The sequence below is a fragment of the Tenrec ecaudatus genome, chromosome 16, assembly GCF_050624435.1.
Source record: "Tenrec ecaudatus isolate mTenEca1 chromosome 16, mTenEca1.hap1, whole genome shotgun sequence".
In the NCBI taxonomy this organism is placed as follows: domain Eukaryota; kingdom Metazoa; phylum Chordata; class Mammalia; order Afrosoricida; family Tenrecidae; genus Tenrec; species Tenrec ecaudatus.
In genome coordinates, this window is record NC_134545.1 from 41,043,592 (window position 1) to 41,064,943 (window position 21,352).

Below are 21,352 nucleotides of genomic sequence, written 5' to 3' on the forward strand. Positions count from 1 at the left end.
TGCTAGCCTTGCTTTCTCAGTCTAGAAGCTCCACCAAGGCCTGTTCAGCTTCTTAGAAAAATACAAAACCCACTGACAAGATGGGGCTAGTGACTTTGCATGAGGCGGGTTGACCAGGAAGCAAAGCTGGGTTTCCTATGTGCAGTAGAGCCCTGGTGATTTAGTGGTTTATGCACTGGGCTGCTAACCACAAGGTCAGTAGTTCAAACCCACACACTGTTCCACAGGATAAACTCGAGCTTTCTGTCCCTGTGGCTTGACAACAATACACAGGGTCATTATGACTCAAAATAGCCTCCCTGGCAGGAGAGTAGGCTTCTGCATCAAAGAAAAGACTTCTACTTCTGAACCACCAATGCTTCTAGATTCACAAATTTAGAAAATGTGGCTGAGGTGGGCTAGGAGATATGTAGGAACAGTGGCCCTCATGCACGCAAATGTGTGAGTCCACCACTGGGCTTCCAGGTGTGGTTTTCTACACTGATTTCAGAGTGCGAATGGGCCGGCCACTTTGTTAGGGAGGATGTGGATGCCCTAAGCAACACTTGAGATATCTTTGCCTGGGTGGAAAACCTCAGTCGAAGCCAGACTAAATCATACCAGTTTCTAATACATTCTTCACCCATGTTAGGTAAAACAATCTCCGGCTGACAGACTGTGGTAAAAGGAAACCCGATATAATTTTGGAAAAACCTTCCTTGTTGCGCCGGCAATGATTTAATTATGCTGGCCCCACTCCCACTAGTGGGCTGCAGAGGGGTCTTAGACCTGGAGGGGAAGGTTGACGGAGCCAGGATCATAAGAATCGAGTTGAGGCTCTGCAAAGCGGAGGTGCTTGCTATCCTAACACCCACCAGGAATCCAAATGAAAAGAAGGTGCAGTCCTCTGGACCCCACAGGAATAGCAGTCCCCTCAGCAGGTGATTATTGGCCCTTCACACTGCGATCTGCCCAACTTCATGTGTTAGCTGTTGTGTGGGAAACCTGGATCCGAACTAGGGTGTTTGGGAACTTGGGAATACAAGAGGCAGAGGTTTCAGACTGCAGGTGGGCAGAAGCTGAATCCAGAGTCTTAAAGTACATGACAAGCTTAGAAGTTACTGAGCAGGAGCCTGGTTCTCCATACTTGGCCGCTAATTGTGTTTCTCAGGCCTGACTGCATGTTTGCCTGATAAGAGACCATCTTTCTGCCTCCTGAGGCCTTTCTTTTACAGGCCTTAATTTCTTAAATGGGAGTCAGTGGAAAAGGCAGTCTGGCGCTCTAACTGTAAAAGCTCTTTGGACTGGAAGCCAAACACCATCCAAGTTCAGCAGACTGAAGAGGGAAAATATTTTCAGGCTTGAAGGTCTATGGGCGCATAATTGGCAAGGCCTTAAAGCACATTGGAAATTTTCCTGGAATGGGACAGATCATTTTGTAAATAAGAACATTAATCTCTCTGTGTGTATGTGTGTGATGTGCCTGGTGAAATATGGACCTCTCAGAAGCTCAATGACATCAGATCTCCCTTGGGAGTTGGTATTTGCATTGAACAGATAGCTGCTCTGAGGTAGAGCAGTTCAGGAGCCAGCAGCACCCAGTCTCACTGGGATACCTGTGTGCAAAGATGGTGGAGGTTTCCAGCCAGTGGCCGCCAGTGAGTTTAATCAATTTTCATGAAGCGTCTAGAAATCACTCACCTTGTGGATGACTTTCACGAAGAGTCTAGGCACTCCTCACCTGGCAGAAACGCTGCCGCACTGGGCAGGGTGCACGGTACGGCATGAGTCATCCCCGGGGCATTAACCACAGCACCACCGATATGTTAGGTACGGTGCAGGTGCTACCTCCAGAAGAATGAGGAAGCTTTCCAGTCACGTAAGGATTTCTGGTCTCCAAAACCCCCAAGGGCAGCGCTGCTCTGTCCCGTAGGGCTGGTGCGAGTCAGAATTGATGCACTGGCAGTGAGCTTGGTAGTTTGGTTTGTGTTGGTGTGGGTGCTGAGGATGGGCAGTGGTAGAGGGCCCCTGGGTGCGTACACTTCAGTGAAGGCTGACAGAGTAAGCACAGCTTTACATGATGCTGAAGGATTCTGGTGGTTTAGTGGATTATGTGCTGGACCCATAAATACCAGTTCAACAGTTGGAAACCCCAGCTGCTCTGAGGGAGAAAGACGAGCTTGTCCACTCCCATAAAGATCTTCAGTCTTGACAACCCTGTGGCAGTGGGTTTGCCTCATGTTAGTTAGTGATGTTGTGAAGCAAAGTTCAGCAAGGCGTTGGAAATGGTTGTTTCCTTTAGCGCTCTGAAATAGCACTTTGTCCACAATTGAGTCTTCTTTTACTTTAATATGCCATGTAGGGGCGATATCGAATCACAAGCCATGTGTTTCACTTGCTGAAATTGTACCTCCACATTTGCCTCGCAGTGGTCGTTTGCGGTCGTGGCAACAATGACTATTTGGGGAGCTGTCTTGGTTCTGTGTGGTGTCTTGCTGTAGTAGGCACGAGGATACTGGAACCCTGAGGCTGGCTGTGGCCCCAGCCTCAAAATCAACGTAATTTCTTCTCTCCTGCCCTCTCAGCTAGCACTAGCTGAGGTGTTGGGGGCCCGAGACACCAGGTCTCCATGGCATAGGTCCTCCTTGTCCTGGTCCTGAGATTGTCCTTCACTGGTCTGTCGGATAAACCCTTGGCTCCAGGTTGGGGACCTGGCCTCTATTAGCATGGTCTGGTAGGGCTCTTATTTTCCCATCTGTAGACTTAGGCATTTGGATGAGGTGAATGGTTCCTAGATTCTTCATGGAATCATTAATTAAGTTAAAAAATATATATATATATATAATGAACATCACAGGGTTGCCAATTCTTTATTTTGACAACAAAGGGAATTAAACACACACACACACACACACACACACACACACACACACACACACACACACACACCCTAAACCCTTGAAGCTTTCAGTGCCAGCTCTACCTTCATTGCCATTCCATTAAAAGCACATATGAATACCCAACAAAGGAATGATGGCATCATGCCAAAGAAAAGGATGGTGCTTCCCGGGAGAAGGCCAGTTGTCTTCTTTCACTGATGTGGGCTCGGAATTGCTGTGTGGTCCGTTATCTGGGATCAGGGGGACCAGAGGATCTCTGAGCAAACGTCCTCGGATCCTTTGTTCTGGAGACGGAGGTGGGCATGAGTCACCGGACCATCATCCTCCTCCACGGTGGAGATGACCTTCGCCCCTTCTGGCAGCTCTGTCATCTCCAGAGATGGTGGCCTCTCCAGTTTTACTGCAGCTGCTCTTGAGAGCTCAGCCGTGTTCTTTTCAACCACGTCAAATGCATGTGGAACCTGGAAAATGAATAAGGAAGACCAAAGAAAAATGGATGCATTTGATTTAAGGACTTGGCGGAGACCCTTGGAAGTACTTTGAACTACCAAAAAAAAGAACAACAAATCTGTCTTGGAGGAAATTCGGCCAGAATGTTACTTAGATGTGAGGATGTCTAGACTTGGTCTTGCATACTTTAGACATACTATTAAGACAGAGCAGTCGCTGGAAAAGGGCATCCTACTTGGTAAAGTCGAGGGTCAGCCAAAAAGAGGAGAGCCTCCATGAGATGCATAACTGCAGTGGCTGCGACAATAGCTTCAAACTGAAAAAACAGAGCCATAGTTGGGAGGATGGTGTAGTGTTTCACTCTGTGGTCCTCAGGGTCCCTCTGGGTTGAAGCAGCCTCGAAAGCACTTTAACAACAGTAACGAGAACAGGCGAAGGTGGAAAAGCGATCAGATGAGGTAATCTCTGAAAGAAACATTTGCTGGACTCTCTCACCGTTGGGTAATGTTGCTCAACCGCGCTCATTCTCTTTTTTCACTTGTCTGTTTCTCTGCAGCCTTAAGTCATCAAGGTTGACTTGAGTCATTAAAGTTAACTTTTTATGAAAATGAGGATTTTGGATTGCTTCTTGGTCTTGACTAGAAACCAAATGTTGACTTTGTTTTGGGGATGTAGACAAGAGATTAAGTTTGCTGTCTGGCACATAGGGATTTAAATCCTGATCAATTCGTTATTAACTGTATGATCTTGAGCAAGTCTAGCTCTTAACTAATAACAATGGCCACTATCTACTGAACTTTCGCCTTGTCCTTTGCATTCACCCCGGTTAAAACTCATGGCTGCTCAATGAGGAACGTATTTTAAACCTATTTTGGCAATCAGGAAATGGAGGTCACGGTGAAAGTTGTCCACATCCGGACAGCAATGCTTGTGCTTGGCACATTTCTTTATGCTTCTTCTCACTCGTGCAGATTTTTACAGTAGATTCTTGCGTGAACAGGTTGGACCCTTGGAAAGTATCCCATCCCCTTTTGGCCCTGGGCTTCTACTTTCTAAGGAGGGGGAAATCTGACTAGTCAATTCAAGGTCCCTTGTGACTGACACAGTGTGATGAGGCTGTGATTCTGTGTATCTTCTGGGAAGATTTTTACTATCCTACCTTTGCATAAATGCAAGATTCTTCCTAGAGGGAGAGGGGATTTGCTTTAAACTCACTGGGGCTCAGTAGTTTTGATCACTTAGCTGCTTTGTAAGGGCACTGTGATAAGGCTAAGGGGCCTAGTAGGTCACATTGTGGGATAAGTATTGGGCTTCTAATTTCAAGGTCGGCAGTTCCAACCTACCTTCTACCCTGAGAAAGAAAGATGAGGACAAAGATTTACAGCTGCAGAAATCCAATGGAGTGGTGCTACTCTGTCCCATTGGCTCACTATGACTTGGAATCAACTTGATGGCAGTGGGTTTGATTTGGATTTGGTGTTAACCCTAGATCTCAGTCCTCATCATTCATGTCTAACATGGCGTAATATGATTAGCAAGATTAACTGAGATAGCCTAAGACAGTTAGAAAATGATCTCTATATTGATCTCCATGAATTGCTGGCTGGCTCAGACCTCGGTGTGACTACAAGTTACTCCTCGACTGAAAGAAAGTGTGCTTTCGGTCTCCCGCTGGACCCTTGCGGTAGTTTTGCTGGTCCATGCAGTTCTGAAGCTTCCCAAAGGCAGGCGCCCAGTCTTCCCTTTTCTGCAGGTGACAGACCACATTAGACGTGCCATGGCTTTCCTGGCGGTGGAATTCAAGCGAAGATTGTTCACGAATCCACTTGAAAGTCCTTGTAGCCTGAGTGAACTCTGACCTTCACTTATGTTTCCTCATTTTGTGAAGCTAATTGCAGAAGAAGGAAATCATTATTTTGCAAATAGGTTACGTTGGCCAAGATGTGTGCATTAGCCCAGAAAACTGGAGGGTTGACTTAAATTTAAGCCGCAGATGTGACTATTTGAGAACATTATGTCTAATGGGTTATATTCTCAGATTGGAACTCTGCTCCCACCCCAGGCAATTTATCTATCTATGACTGATTATAACCCAACTGAATATCTGTACTATCGACTATTATTGCTTAGGAGTCCTAGAGTAAGAGAATATTGTCTTAGTAATAGTAACAAACAATTTTTTTATATTCTTTATATGTTGTACCTGTGGCAGCATGGAATCTTAAACTAACAAACATGACTTTCAGTTCTTTGTAGACTCTTCACCTTACATGCGAGAGACCCAGGCTCAATTCCCAGCTAATAGGCCTCAAGCACAGTTACCACCCGTTCTTTCACGGAGTTTGGTATGTTTCTTTGATGCTGGAAGACTTCAGCAGAGCTTCCCGATTAAGGCAGACTAAGAAGAAAGGCATAGTGATCTAGTTCCAAAAATTCAGCCATTGGAAACACTGCGGATTGCAGTGATTTAACCTCATTCTCAATGGGGTCACCCCAAGTCAGGGGCTTACTTGATGGCAACTGGCAAGAAGAAGACTGGATTTGAATTTCAGTTCAGCATCAAGAGCTGTGTGATTTTGAAAAACGCCTAACTTTTCTGATCTTCATAATGTCACAGCCTTGTGATGATTATATAAAATGATCTCAAAATGCTTGGTAGATAAAATGGCCCATGAATGCAACAGGTAAGAATTTCCTGAGGGCAATCTATCCCCCTTAATCCTCAGGAGCTTGGAGAGAGACTTAGATTTGCCCTTGAAAAGAGCAAGCCAAGTTTCTATCCTCCCTGGCCATTCTACAGGTGAGGAGCCTGATGGCTGAGTAGTGTGGTCCAGGGGCAGATATGCAAAGTGAAGATTTGGAATCCCAGCCTGCAGGCGTGGCACCTTCTGATCTAGGCAGGACAAAGCTGGCACTCAAAGATGGATAGCACCTTGTTAACCTTTGGGCCACAGAAATGTCTGAAGAACAGTCATCCCCACACAGCACATGAGAGCTGCTAACAGTGAGCATGGGCAGTGAAGCGGGAAAGCAGGTGCTGAAACGCCTGTGACAATGAAATGTCTTTGGACTTTGGAAGAGCAGAGATTCAATGAACACAGATAGTTTTCTAACCTCCCGATGCAAATTGTTTCGTCCAAACTGTTTGTTATGCTGCTGTGACCTGAATCTGTGGACAATAGACCCCTTCCTTGTCCAAGGCAGTTCATAGCTAGCAAATACAGTAACAAATGTAGTACCTGCTGGGATAATATATCTGGCACAAATGTATTATCTCTGCTCTTAAAGAGTCCTGAGTAGTTGGTGGGAAGAGGTGTCCATTGGAAAGATTTAAGGGAGTCTTTAGCAATCTAGAGAGAGTTTGGATAACTGGAACTTTCCAAGGACATTGGCCCCAAGGGAAGCAACCGAGCTTGCCAACCTCTAACACCAGCTGTGGCAGAGGACTGTGTCCACTGGTACCCTATTTCCCTCTGCCCTGTGGGGCTCAGTATCACTACAGCCACCCTCCATGCCCTAAAGAACTCTTACCATGACAATCCCAGCTGTGGCGCCCACATTATGCTTTATTTATTTGAGCTGCTTTAGGTAATCTGCCTAATCCTCTAATATGCAGGATTAGTGGTACCTGGGAGAGTGCCCACAGCCCCACTGCAAGGCTGCCTGCTGAGACATGGAAAAGGCCAGGCAAGATCCTGTGGCTGGACTGGGAGGGTGGCTAGAGGACTCCTCCCTTGCACTCAGCTGAGGAGAATCTGAGGACAAGAACTGCTTGTGTGGAGGTACAAGAGGCCCAGACACCTTTAGGGAGCTGGCATCACTTGTAGGTTTCTGGGTCTGAGGGCACACTCTGCCAAAGCCATTGATCGCTAAATAGATCTATGCATGTCATCCAGTGGACTTCCAACATGACCCCACCGCTTGCCCCTTCACCGAGATGAAGCCTGACACAGAGCTTTTAATGGGTGAAAGTGTTTAGGGAAGAGCTGCTTTAATTTGAGGGGACATTCTTCCTCCCCTTCCCTTGTCAACCCCAGGGACCTCACAGAACTCAGAGCTTCAAGGAATAGAGGTTTAGAAGACGGGCTTCTCAACTCCCTGTCTGGGACTCCTCACCTGCCAGGAGCTCTACATTGGGAGCGAGTCCTTCTGCTCTCTGCTCAGCTGAGGCAGCTGCTGCGTGCAGAACTGTAGCATTGGCTTTGGAAGCGGAGGGGAGGCCGAGGAAAGCAGTGAAGCTGTGGGGCAGGGCTGAGGAGGGGTGGGGGCTCCAGGATGACTAAATCAATGACTCAGAGCGGAGGCTGCCAATGCAGGCTCAGGGGGAATAAATTTCTGCTGTAGACCGGGAAAATTTGAGGGCACAAGAAGACCGTGAGACCAAAGGAAAGGATGGATAACATTTTCTAGCCCTCAGAGTATTGCACATTCTGGAAAATGTACCTTGGTAGCAGCGGACCCTAGGCAGAGGACCCAGGCTTGAGACTTCCAGGATGGGAGCTACACTGTGGCTACTCAGATACTGGAAGAATTTGTTATTGTTAGCTGCTGTCAAGTTTGCCCTCAACCCCCACACACGAGGGAATGGAATGACTGGTTACATGGCTGGGTCATTATTACATGCAGACTTTTGGTTGATTGATTTTAGAAATAGATAATTAGGCCTTTCTTCCTAGTCTGTCTTAATCTAGAGCCACTGCTGAAACCTGTTCATTATCATAGCAACATATAAGCTTCCAGTAGCAGAAGGGGCCAACTGTGCATGAGATGTGTCAACTGGGAATCAAACCCAGGCTTGCCACAAGGAAAGTGTGCATTCTACCTCTGATCTGCCACCACCCCTCCTAGAGGACCTGGGGGGAGGTGGGGAGAGGCTTCACCCTCCCCCCTGCCTGACCGCTCTGGCTTTCTATCAGACTGTTCCCGCGACCACCTCAGTACCTGGGGTCCTAAAGGTCTCAATCGCTGATAGCGCCTTGACTGTTGTCTCAGCAGCCCTGACTCCTGTATCACCACCTTGCGTAGACCACTGCGCAAGAGGAGAAGAAGCTGGGAAAAGCATTTGAATATCATCGGCATGGTTTCTTAGCTTATGGCCTAGTCAACCTGCCTACATAACTTCCTTATCAACATTTTTAATAGTTCAATTACCATATAGTTCACATAGCATACAATTCAATGGTTTAAACATATTAAGAATGGTTGTGAAATCATCACCACAATACACATTAGAATACTTTCTTGTACTCATTATTATTAGCTCCCCATTTCCCCCCAGCAAGCCAGTTACTGTCTCTATAGATTTACTTCTCCTGGATTTCATGTAAATATAAAATACAAAACAAAACAACAACAAAATAAAACAGAGAAAAATCTCAAAGAAAGCAAGCAGAAAATAACATAAAAAACTAGAACAAGTTTGTTGTTTTTGTTAGTGCCATTGATTTTGTTCTGACCCATGGTGACCCCATGTACAACAGAAGGAAGCACTTCCTGACCCTTTGTCGCACTCACATTGTTGCTACGTTTGAGTCCATTGTTGTGCCCGTGTGTCATTCCATGTCATGGGAGGTCTTCCTCTTCTTCACTGCCCCTCTATGAGCAGGCATGATGTCCTTTTCCAGAGTCTGGTATCTCCTGATAACATGTCCAAAGTACATGACATGCAGTTTCTAAGGAGCATGCCACCTGCATTTCTTCCAAGACAGATTGACTCGGTTCTTTTGGCATTCCATGCTACTTTCAATATTCGTCACCAGCCGGTTCTTCTTTGGTCTTCCTTCTTCAATATCCAACTTTCACATGCAGATGAGGCAACTTGTCTCAGGTCCAGCACACTTCAATCCTCAATGTTACATCCTTGTTTTTCAACACTTTAAAGAGGTCTTGTGCCGCAGATTTACCCAATGTAATGTGTCATTTGACCTCTTGACTGCTGCTTCCATGAACAGCAGTTTTGGATTCAAGCAAGATAAAATCCTTGACTGAAGCAATCTTTTCTCCATGTTGTTGCTCATTAGTGCAGCTGTGAGGGATTTTGTTTTCTTAATGATGAGTTGTAATCCTTAATCTTCATGGGCAAGTGCTTCAAGTCATCTACACTTTCAGCAAGCAAGGCTGTATCATCTGCTTATCACAAGCTGTTAATACACCTTTTGGTTGCAGGTGTTCGCAATGAAGTTGTTCATCTTGCAAAATTCCACCTTTCGATCTGCGGTTTCATTTCTATCACCAAGCTTTTTCTTTTTCTTTGTTGCCAACTTTCACATTCCAAATGCCAATAATTATCAATGCATCTTGATTTCGTGCTTGATCAATATCATATTAAAAAATTTGTTAAAATTCTTCAATTTCTTTATCACTAGCTTTAGTGGTTGGTACATAAATTTGGATAATAACTGTATTGACTAGATTTCTTTGTATGCGGATAAATATTATCCTATCACAAACAGCCTTGTACTTCAGGATCCATATTGAAATGTAGTTTTTGATGATGAATATGACACCATTCTTCTTGAATCCTTAATTACTGGCATACTAAGTAAACCATATAATTCTCTAATTCCCAATGGCTAATGCTAGTCCATTTCAGCCTAGGATAGCAATCCTTATGTGTTCCATTTAATTTTTTATGATTCACAACTTTCCTGGGACCATTCTTCACACATCCCAGGTTCTAATTACTAATAGATGTTTGCAGCTGTTTATTTTTATTATTTTGAGTTATGCCCCATTAATGAATGAAGGTCCCAAAGACTTTGCTCCTAGAAACTTCACTCCATCCACATCATTGTGTTCTGCTCTATTTTGAGAAGGCAGTATTTCCTCCATCATATTTTGAGTGTCTTCTGGTTTTAGAGGCACATCTGGTTCTATACCTGACAGTTTTCTGCTGATATTCAGAGGTTATCAGTATCGGACAATGTTTTGATGCTACCCACAAGGCTAATTACTCATAAGTGGAAGTCGTTTTGGGGGGCTGTCTTCTGTTCTTACTCTAAAAGGTCATTGAAATCTGTTCACCTTGGGAGACCTCTTGGTAATTGAAAAGACCAGTGACACAGCTTCCAGCATCATAGTAAAACATAAACCACCACAGTACAACCATCTGACAGCAAGTGGTAGGGAACAAATTTAAAATGGTTCAATATTGAGAACAAATGATAAGATGTTAAATTTCAACCTAACTACATTTGCATCAGTCCACTTTTCAATGCACTCTGTCAGATAGCAAGGCTGTTTATCCCTTGTCAATTGTCAGAAGTGATTCAATTCCTGATTCATGTTGGGACCCTGTGAATGGATTTTGGGCCTTCACGGTTATCCATAGCTTTCTGAAAACTGGGTGCTCAGAATTTATGTTCTAATACCATTCCCTCCTCCACTCTTGAATTTTGTTATTTATAATCCTTGGATCGCACAGGCTATGTGCTTCCATGTAGATTTAACAGACACCTTACTTAGATGGCTACTTGTTTAAAGACAAGCATTCAAGACCCTACGTGGTTTTCTTTCTGACAACTGGGCGCTATGTGATATCTTCACTACACTTTGCTATAGCACTCTTATCTTCAGTGATCTCTTCACGAGGGCAATTATTGAGTACAGCCACTTCATAATAACTAATTATGTTTAGATTATGGTTTATGATTAAGTGAGAATTCTAAATCCCTTCATATATCTATGGTTTATATATATGCTCTTGGCTCACTTTAGAGACATAATTATCATTTTATCGGATTATATTATAAATTACTCACATAGGGCATATGGTAATTCTATGGGTAATATTCCATTTTAGCCAATGGTATATATTTTGAAATGGTACATGAAATACTGTGTGGAAAGGAAAAGACTTCCAATCTCTCCACATTCTCTCCAGAAATTGTTTTTATCTCTCTCACTCTTTCCTTGGGCTATCATTGTGGGTGTAAAGTGACGTTTCATTGTAATTTTGAGCTTCTTCTTCTGGATGGCTAGTGGTTATGAGCCTTTTTGCATGTGTTTGCTAGCCAATTTTGGTGAATCCACTTTTTAATTGGATTATTTGTTTGAGTAATTACAGAATTCTGTAGAGTATATCCATTAACCCCTTGTCCATTGAATCAATACTAAATATTTCCCCCACCCCCACCCCACCCCAGTGCGTGGGCTCTCCTTTGGTTCCTTTGAGGCAGTCTTTAGTTGCACACAAGTGTCTGATGGTTGGTAGGTCGCAGTCTTCTGTTGTATGTGCTTCCTTTATTATATGACCTGAAATAGGGCTCTGAAGTTGTCGCAATTTCCCCTCGAAAGATGGTCAGAGCTCTGCCATATATATTTTGGTCGCTGGTCCACCTTGAGATTTTGTGCATGGGGCAAGGTATTGGTCCTGTTTTAGTCTTCAGCAGATTGAGACCCAATTATTCCAGTATCATTTCCTCCCCCCCCCCCCCGATTTCATGTGTTTTGACCCTTTGTTGAAAATAAGTTGGATATAGGTGCATGCATTTGCTTCTGGTTTCTACTCTGTTCTACTGTCTTGTGCATCTATTATTCTACCAGTACCAGACTGCTTTGCCAACTGTGGTTGTGTAACAGGTTTTGAGTCAGATTGGGTGAACCTCCTCCTTTGTTATGCTTTTTAAGGCGGTCTTTGGTCTCTTCCCTCTTCATATGAAGATGGAAATTATTTTCCATTTCTTTAGGGAATTAAGTTGGATTTTTAAAAATAGAAATCATTTTATTGGGGGCTCTTACAGCTCTTATAACAATCCTTACATCAATTGTATCAAGCACATTTTTGCATATGTTGCTGTCATCATTTCCAAGACACTTTCTTTCTACTTGAGCCCTTGGCATCAGCTCCTCTTCCTCGCCCCCTCCCCTCCCACCCTTGTGAAACCTAGATAATTTATATATTATTTTTTATTTTCATATTTACACTGTCTGCTGTCTCCCTTCACCCACATTTCTGTTGTTTGTTCCCCTGAGGGTGGGGTGGATGGGGTGTTGTAGCTCCATCATTCCCCCATTCTTTCCCTCTCCCTTCACCTTCCCCTTACTCTTATTGCTACTCTCATTATTGGTCTTGAGTGGCTTATCTGTCCTGGATTCTGTGTGTCGAGAGCTCTTATCTGTACCAGTGTGCATGCTCTGGTCTAACCAGATTTTTAAGATAGAACTGGGGTCGTGATAGTAGTGGGGAGGAGTGTTAAAGAACTAGGGGAATGTTGTGTATTTCATTGGTGCTATATAGCACTGTGACTGACTCGTCCCTTTCTTGTGACCCTTCTGTGAGGGGATGTTCAATTGTCTATGGATGGCTTTGGGTCTCCATTCTAACCCCCCTTGTTAGCATCAAAATGGTTGTTTGTTTGGGGTCTTCTGATGCCTGATACCTGATCACATCGACACCCATGTGGGTTTTGTTTAAGTTGAATTTTTGGATTGGAATTGCATTATATTTAAAGATGGCTTTGAGTAGTATTGACGTTTTCAAAATATTTAATCTTACTATCTATGAACATGGGCTATTCTTCCATTCATGTAGATCTCTTCTAGTTTCTTATGGTAATGTTCTGTAGTTTTATTTGTATGAGTCTTTAAAAAACTAGACTTATTCCTAAGTATTGCATCTTTTGTGTGACTACAGTAAATGACATTGTTTTCTGAACGTCCTTTTCAGAGCTTTCCATGCTGGTATGCAGAAATCCAGTTGATTTCTGCTGGTTAATATCATGCCGTACCAAATACTTCAGTTGTGTCTCACAACCTTTGAGTGAAATATTTGGAGTTTTTACATATAAAATCATATCATCTGCAAACAGTGCGAGTTTTACTTCCTTTTTGCCTCTTGTATTCCCTGGATTTCCTTTTCTAATCTAACAGTTTTGACTAAAACCTCCAGTATGATGTTGAGTAGGAGTGGTCATGGGGACATCATTTCTTTTAAAATCATTTTATTGGGGCTCATACAACTCTTATCACAATCCTTCCATCCATTGTGTCAAGCACATTTGTACATTTGTTGCCATCATCATTTTCAAAACATTTTCTTTCTACTTGAGCCTTTGGTATCAGCTTCTCGTATTTTCCCCTTCCTGGCCCACCTCCCTCCCTCATGAGCTTTTGATAATTTATCAATTATTTTTATTTTTTCATGTTTTACACTGACCGATGTCTCCCTTTACCCACTTTTCTGTTGTCCAATCCCCTGGGAGGGGGTTATAGTTAGATCGTTGTGATCAGTTCCCACCAACCCTCCCCCGACCTCCCTCTTCCCCTCCTGGTATCACTACTCTCAATATTGGTCCTGATGAGTTTATGTGTCCTGGATTTCCTGTGTTTCCAGCTTTTATCTGTACCTGTGTACATCCTTTGGTCTAGCCAGATTTGTAAGGTAGAATTGGGATCATGATAGTGGGGAGGAGGAAGCATTAAATAACTAGAGCAGTGGTTCTCAACCTTCCTAATGCTGTGACCATTTAATACATTTCCTTTTATTGTGGTGACCCCCAACTATAAAATTATTTTCATTGTAAATTCATAACTATAATTTTGCTACCGTTATGAATCGGTGACCCCTGTGAAAGGGGTTGAGAGCCACTAAACTAGAGGAGAGTTATATGTCTCCTCCCCACTACCCTTCTGTAAGGGCATGTCCAGTTGCCTACCGATGGGTTTTGGCTCTCCACTCCACACTTCCCTCATTCACAATGATAAGATTTTTTGTTCTGGGTCTTTGATACATCTCTGTAGTTCCTCTCGGCTAGAGTACAGTTGTCCCAACTCCTCCAGGAACTATACACCCCATATCAGCCTTAGATCGCTAGTTGTTCCCCTATCCATGACGTTACTTTCTCACCACTCCTTGTCTCCCCGGCTCCTCTTCCCCCAAGTCCCCTCCAGAACTTCCGGTCTTCTTTCTCCTCAGGTTTGCTTCTCATGCCTATCTTATATAGTTAGATATCCCAGAAATAACAAAGACAGGACTAGAAGAACAGAACCAGCTAAAAGAGAAAGAGAGAGAGAGAGAGAGAGAGAGAGAGAGAGAGAGAGAGAGAGAGAAACATACATAGTTCTGAGCCTGTCCATTGACCTTTATGCCTATCTCCCCACTGATCCCCTGGGATTCTGGGCACTTCCTCTCCGAGTCTGAGGTTTATTTTTGGGATTCCTCAGGGACTTCGTGACTTTGCTTCCATTGCTTAGCTGTTATGTTCCCTTCTTGGGTCCCCAAGTGTGTGTGTGTTGGGGGGGGGGGCGCAGACTGGATTCTCTCCCCATACTGTGTTCCCAGAGTTGTCCATTGTTATTGCTTTGCTCTTGGGAAGGGATGTCATATCTTTAGCTGTTCTCAGCCCTATTGTCCTCTCTGTGCCTTAGCTGCTCTGAGCAGGGACGTCATCCTCAGGGCTTGGTGTGCCAGAATGGGGTCTAGTTCCTCACTCTCTCTCTCTCCTTCTTAGTTTGCTCCGATGTGGGCAGAGCAGGCCTGCCCCGCTCCCCTGCCTGTGGCTTCAGTGTTGTCCTCCATAGCACATTCTTCCGGGGAGGGGGTCAGCATAGCTTGTTTGGGGCTGGCCCCATAGTCCTCTCTGCTAATGGGTTGCTCCATATGGAGAGGCCTTTAACTTGTGTGACATGGGAGAAGTGAGGCCTTCTGTGATCCAATCAAACAAATGTTACTGCTTCACAATAATATTTCACAATGATATGGCATATTATTAAAGGGACCGGGGAAAAGGCAAATGGGATGAGGTTGTGGGTTTGCCCACCAAAGATTCCTAGCATGGGCTAGAGACAGAGAGTGATGCCCCCCAACCTCCTGCTTTGTACCCCCACTTTCTAGTTTGAGCCCTGGGATTCGATTTTTCCCCGAGTCCCAGGGAAGAACAGGGTAGTGTAGTTAGATTAACTTTCAAAGCAAGATTAGCCCTTTCTCAGAGAGCCCTGGGGTTGCCCCATTCTGAAACAATTCTCCTTCCTGCCCCCTGCTTCTACCTCACATGCATTTTTGTTCTGACTATCCCACCATATTCTTCTCTGCCTACCAAGGTATACTTTTCTTCAATTCAGAAACTCGGGGAGCCTGCATTCCTCGACTGTATTATCTGAAACCCACAGTCAGCGGGGTTTCTTCCCCTCACACATATACAAGCCTAGTACAGAGCCATTTCGTACATCAGGGCAAAGGTTTTGTGGTACCTTTGAGGCTATCAGGAGTCCTCCCTGCTGTCACTAGGTTATTCTCGGCAATGGCATGTGGCAGGCCCCTTTCAAGTGGCTATAGGGTTTGATGTTTGGGGATGAATGAACATCCACTTTTCCAGGCTCACCAATGTGCTATTCACCATGGAAACATGTCCGGTGGGCCGTAGAAGAAAGAACAGTGTACAGAGATGTTGCTAAAATCTTCCTTGTCCTCAGTCTCATCTCAGATACGGGGGGCTGATCTAATGGGTTCAGACTCAGAAGGTGTCTATGAGGTCGTTCGGCCCACGCTGCACTCCCTGCCCGAATTGTCCTGAGACATGGCCAGCCAGCTCTTGCTGGTACCCTTCGGAAGTTGGGACACCTGACGCCCCAGGGACATATTGCCTAGTTGGAGGATAAAAGCCGTTAGAACCTACGTTCCTTTGTGCTTTGTTTTGTACGTATGATTGGTTCTCTCGGGCCCCCTGTCCTTTCCAGTACCATCAGTGCCTGTTTGGGGCCACCAGCCTATGGTCTGCGTTGCTGTGACATAACACTCTTGGAGACAACTAGTGTTGTCTCGGAGACATCAATGAGGGCTTTCCAATCAACAGCTGTAATTACCACATGCCAAGGGTTTTACATCCCTTACCTTACTTAACCTTTGCCCCCATCTAAATAGAATAGGTGTACTGAGCCTTGTTTTACAAGGAGAAGGTCAGTGGGGTTAGCATGCCTGTGGTGGAGCTGACTTAAGCCCAGGTCAACTCTGACTTCACTCAGAGCTCTCAGGCTCTGTGCCTTGCCTCAAAATTTGTCCGCTCCTAGTCACTCATCTGTAAAATGGAGATGTTCCGACTGTCTGTTGAGTTTAATAAGAGATTGAGCAAGGTAATGCAGAGAGAGCACTTCTCAGTTGTTGTCACCCATTCTGGCATAACCATATGCCAGGCCCACAACTGACCATCACTATGACAATGGACCCTCCTCTCTTGTGTCCCCAGTGGGGCCAATAACCCTACTGACCTTCCCCTTCCCTGACCTCGGGGACATGGGATTGCACCGACATGAGAGACCCTTTGGCCAGAGGCAGACCAGTAGAGAAGAGGGGGGCCATTTCCCTCCAGATGGAGAGTCTAAGCATGACCAGCCTGCTGGAGTGGAGCTCCGCAATCTGAATCATGCTCCCACATATGGTAATTAAGCTTACAACACAGAGCGGAAGCCAATAAGAGCAAGGGCATCACCTCACTTTAATCTATGTTTTTCTTGCCTGTGATGAAGTAATTAAAATAATGAATGCCTTGTAAAACAATAGGTAAGAGGGCTGGCAAGATAGCATTATCTCCCATCTCCAGCCTGTGTTATGAATTATTAATGCCTTAAAACTGCTGGGACTGGAGAGGACTCCCTGGCGCTCAGCCTCTCTGAGCTCATTTCCTCTTCCCTCCAGGTGTGCCGGTAGCCTGGAGCCCACAGCCCTAGGGTTGTGGACCACATACTCTTCCCTTCTATCCCCCTGGCAGTGGCCCTGGACCAGTGTGGAAGCATCTTTGGGAGGCTTTGCTTGAAAGGAAGCACAGGAGCCTTTGATGGAAAGCGTCCCCCTGTGGCTGGCTCGTTGCCATCCTCCCTCTGTGTTCCAGTTCTGAAGGAAGTAGGCTGCTTGGCAGGTTGTACAGGGAAGACCAGGAAGGACCTTGAGGTCTGTGGCCCAGTTCAGATCAGGGCAGCAACCCACAAACGATATGGAAATTCTGAGGAGTGGTGTTCTCCAAGGGGGGGTCCCCAGACCAGCAGCATTTCCAGGGAACTAGTTAGGAACGCAGATTCTCAGGCTCCACACCGGATTTACTGATCAGAAAGTGGAACTGGGGTCTAGGCATCTGTTTTAACAAGTTTTCCCGGGGATTCTATTGCATAAAAACATTTGTGTGGCACCGCCTTATGGTATCGAGGTGACACGAAGAAGAGTGAGGAGTGAGAGAACTAATTCATTGAATGTGTATTATTTTCTAGTGAAAAAACAAAACAAAACATTTCCTTGAGTCAGTTCCTGTTCACGATGAACCTGCAGGAGTGTGTAGAACTGTGCCAAAGGGTTTCCCAAACTGTTCCTCTTCGTCGGAACAGACAACCTCATCTTTCTCCTGCAGAACAGCCAGCCTGGTGGCTCACAGCATGGTGGCGAGCCCACGGTGCCCCCAGCAAGCACCGTCTAATCCTGGCCGTGCCTGTGTGTCAGGCAGTATTGTCCCTATCTTGCGGTGGAGGCAGGGGTGAGGGAGGGGGTGGGGATTGTTAATCCTCTGGCAGGCAGCAGGCATGGATTTTGATCCCAAATCTACGCCTTGGGATTCTAAGTCTGCTTGTGGATCTGAACTCCTGCTTCTTCCCTTACAGCTGCCGTGCAGTCTCCACCCAGCTGAGATTCAGGGAACAGGCAAAGCCCTAGGGGGCACGTGGGTGGCAGTTTTCACAGATATTGGGGGCATCCTTTAAGCATGCCCACCTGTGGCGCTTATTGAATTGCTATAGCTTCATGGAGCTCAATATAACATAATTGAAAATAAAACCTGAGCATCCGGCTGGCACTGCCTCTCTTCTCCAGCTTCCCCGGAAGCCGGAGGAGGCCAGAGGGACCAGCGCAGACAGTAGGAGCCGCTTCCTGCCTGCCTGGCTGAGTCCTGGATGTGATGCTGATGCATTCTGTGTGCTGCCATGCTTCCTCTCTTCCCTCTCCTCACTGCAGAGGAGCCGCATCTTTACTTGTGTTGCTGCGGGCTCCCCCAGCCCTCCAAGCCACTAAGATCCTCGGTGTTGGTTTGCTTTGGAAATTAATTCCACAGTTTTAAATGGAGAACATAATTTTCTGGTGTCTTTTAAAATATTTGCATCTGCTGCAGTCGTCTCAATGGGTATATGATTGGAAAGGGCAGTGAATTTAACATGATTGGTACATAAGAAATAGTATTCTTTTTTCATCAGGAAGCATGTTTATTTATTATTTTTATTAATCATTTTAGTGGAGGCTCTTACAACTCTTATAACAATCCATGCATTCATTGTGTCGCGCACATTTGTACATATGTTGCCATCATCCTTTTCAAAACATTTTCTTTCTGCTTGAGTCCTTGGTATCAACTACTCATTTTTCCCTCCCTCCTCCCATCTCCCATCCTCAGGAACCCTTGAAAAATTATGAATTATTATTATTTCATAACTTATAACATCCGCTGTCTCCCTTCACCCATGTTTCCATTGTTTGTCACCCTGGGTGGAGGGGTTAAACATTGATCATTGAGGTAGGTTTCCCCCTTTTCCCCTCATCTTCCCTCTACCCTCATGGTATGCCTACTTACATTATTGTTCCTGGAGAGTTTATCTGTCCTGGATTCTCTGTGTTGAGAGCTCTTATCTGTACCAGTATACATGCTCTGATTTGTAAGGTAGAAATGGGGTCATGATAGTGGGGGGGAAGGAAACATTAAAGAACTAGAGGAATGTTTGGGTGCTATTCTGCACCCTGCTGGCACGTCCCTTTCTTGTGATCCTTCTGTGAGGGGATATCCAATTGTCTACGGATGGACTTTGGGTATCCATTCCTCACCCCACCTGGTTCGCATCCAAATGGTTCTTTGTTTTGGATCTTCTGATACCTGATCCTGTCGATACCTCATGATCACACAGATTGGGGTGCTTCTACCATGTGGGCTTTGTTGCTTTCCAGCTAGATGGCTGTTTTTTTTTAATCTTCAAGCTTTTAAGACCCAAAACGCTATATCTCTTGATAGCCAGGCACCATTAGCTTTCTTCACCACATTTGCTTATGCACCCATTTGTCTTCAGTGATCATATCCTTGTTCTTTCCTCTAATTCCTCTTACTTTCTTCTTGTCCCACTATCATGTTTGACCTTCATTCAGCATTCTCCTCACCATCGATTGTAGATCACTTGTTCCCTTGTCCTTGGGTTTGTTGGCTCCCCCTTGCCTTTCTCCCACCTCTCTCTATCCCATGTCCTCCTGTTTTCTCCTCAGGATTGTTTATCCTACCTATCTTATATAGATAGACAGGACAAATACTATTTTCACTCTAAGTATATCCCATGCATTAAGATGGCTCAAACCCACTCAGCAACTAAAGATTAAACAGACAAACAAAAGCCCCACTGCCATTACATCTATGACAAGACAGAGTAGAAGTACACCTTAGGGTTTCCACGTCTAAATATGGGAATAGACAAACTGGTCTTTTTCCACTAGATTACAACCTTGAAAATTGTATGAGGCAGTTCTACTTTGTCACATGCAGTCACTATGTCTCAACAACATGCAATATTTGAGACCTAAAACAAATTTTTATCTGTTTATCTGAAATCCATATTCAATTGGGCAACCATTAAATCTGGGCCTTTGAGTCATTGAGGGGCTGATAATTATAACATTTTTCTTTATTTCATTCATCTATATTTACTGAACCAATTCTCTGCTAGACACTCTTTGAGGCACTGGAGATATAATAGTGAGTAAAACAGACCAAAATCTGTCCCCATATAACTTATTCCAGTCCAGGGGAGAGGCAAGCATTAAATGAGTGAATTATAGAGTATAGTAGAGGGTTTAAATGCTGTGAAGAGAAAAAAAGCAGGCAAGGCAATACTATTGGAGGGCAGAGTTTCACTTTAATAGAGGATGCTTGCATAGAGAAGTGATATTTGAACAAAGTGTGATTTGAACAAAAACTGAAGGAGGGGAGAATAACAAGCCATGTGAAAGAATGTTCAAGACACAGGACAAAGGTACATAATTTAGGGCCCCCAGGGAATTCTATTAGGAGCCCAGGTAAGCATTGTTGGGTCAAAGCCACCACACACTCCAAGGGAGCGTGGTGGGTCTCTCTGCTCCCATACGATGTACAGCTTCGACAATGTTATGCAGGGTTGCTAGTGGTCAGAACCAGCTCAGTGGAAGTAGGTTTGGGTGTTGTGAAGTTCTGGTAGAGTAGTGGGTTACTTGTTGCATAATAATGTCCAGGTTATCATCAGTCAAACCTCTTCAGAGAAAGAGCAGGCAAGTCTTTGCACACAGAAGGATTTACCGCCCTGGAATCCATAGGAGCAGTTCTGTGTCTTACAGGGACACTGGGCGTGGAAATCAACAGAATGGCAGTGGGTATGGTATTTTTCTTTGATTGTTGGGACTCTTATTTGCTGAGGTCAGCTTTGTTTCCTTAGCATATTCTTAGCAACGAAGGAGGTATTTCTTGCTTTGTTTAGCGGAAAAGGTCTGATGTGGATTTCAGGCATGTCTGAATCCAGGTGTTCAAATGGTGACACTACTGCCCTGTCACTTCTACTTTCCTCTGTGGGCTTCATTCTTTGTGGGGATTTGCCTTTGCCATACTTCCTAGGAAAAACCTCAGGCTTGAGGCTTTGGGATTCCTGTGGGTTGTATGTTGCCAGGGTGTAGCCCGGTCTGATTGGCCAGCCAGTCCCCAGTCCGAGAGCTAATGTAGACAGAGGTTCTTTCTTCAGTGGACACCTCGGGTGCTACTAGGAGAAGAGGCCTAAGGGTGGGCATGTCAAGACCTTTTCCTACCTGCTCAGTGTGCCAGGCCTGGTTGTTTACTCTTAGGGACTTTGGGGTTGTTTTCTGTAAAAGGACAAAAATAATCACACCCTTCTTTCATGAAAATATTAAAACAAGAGATAAAGAAAAGGTTCTTTTAAAACAGAAGATCAATAAATGAGGCAATCAAAGTTGCATTTTCCCTCTCCTCCTTCCACTCAGTCCTCCATGTAGTTCACTGTTCAGTGTATATTTCGTCATAGTTTTGGACACCAGC

The 21,352-nt window shown here is 44.8% G+C and overlaps 1 protein-coding gene across 4 annotated transcripts in view; it reads left to right on the top strand.

Moving 5' to 3' along the window:
* Positions 1–21,352, top strand: part of KCNMA1 (potassium calcium-activated channel subfamily M alpha 1) — a 992,499-nt gene that overhangs the window by 288,019 nt on the left and 683,128 nt on the right. The window lies entirely within an intron of this gene.